The sequence below is a fragment of the Sinocyclocheilus grahami genome, unplaced genomic scaffold (assembly GCF_001515645.1).
Source record: "Sinocyclocheilus grahami isolate Dianchi unplaced genomic scaffold, SAMN03320097.WGS_v1.1 scaffold3132.1, whole genome shotgun sequence".
Taxonomy (NCBI): Eukaryota; Metazoa; Chordata; class Actinopteri; order Cypriniformes; family Cyprinidae; genus Sinocyclocheilus; species Sinocyclocheilus grahami.
This window is the reverse complement of record NW_015508298.1, coordinates 6353-6683: the sequence shown is the minus strand read 5'-3', so window position 1 is coordinate 6683 and position 331 is coordinate 6353.

The window sequence follows — 331 nt, the reverse complement described above, 5'->3', positions numbered from 1 at the left end:
CATGAAACACATTTTACACGAGGTACACATTTTACACAAGCATGTTCATTCAGACCTGAGTGATTTTGTATGTTCGTGTGATTGTTTCGATGTTTGGAGTGATAATGTCACTCTTACTGAATGTATTGTGATCTCAAATGAATGCGAAAGGAAGTAGCCTGTTGCTGTTGCGATTTGTTTCTAACGTTATTTCTCTTTTGAGATTATGGTCGCTTTTATAGAGGGTCAATTAGGTTAGGTTCGGTATTCTGTGACCTGAAGAGAAAATTAATGTGCCCTGTGTTTATCAGTATCCTTATGTTCATTGAGTAAAAAGAAAAACTAAATAGAC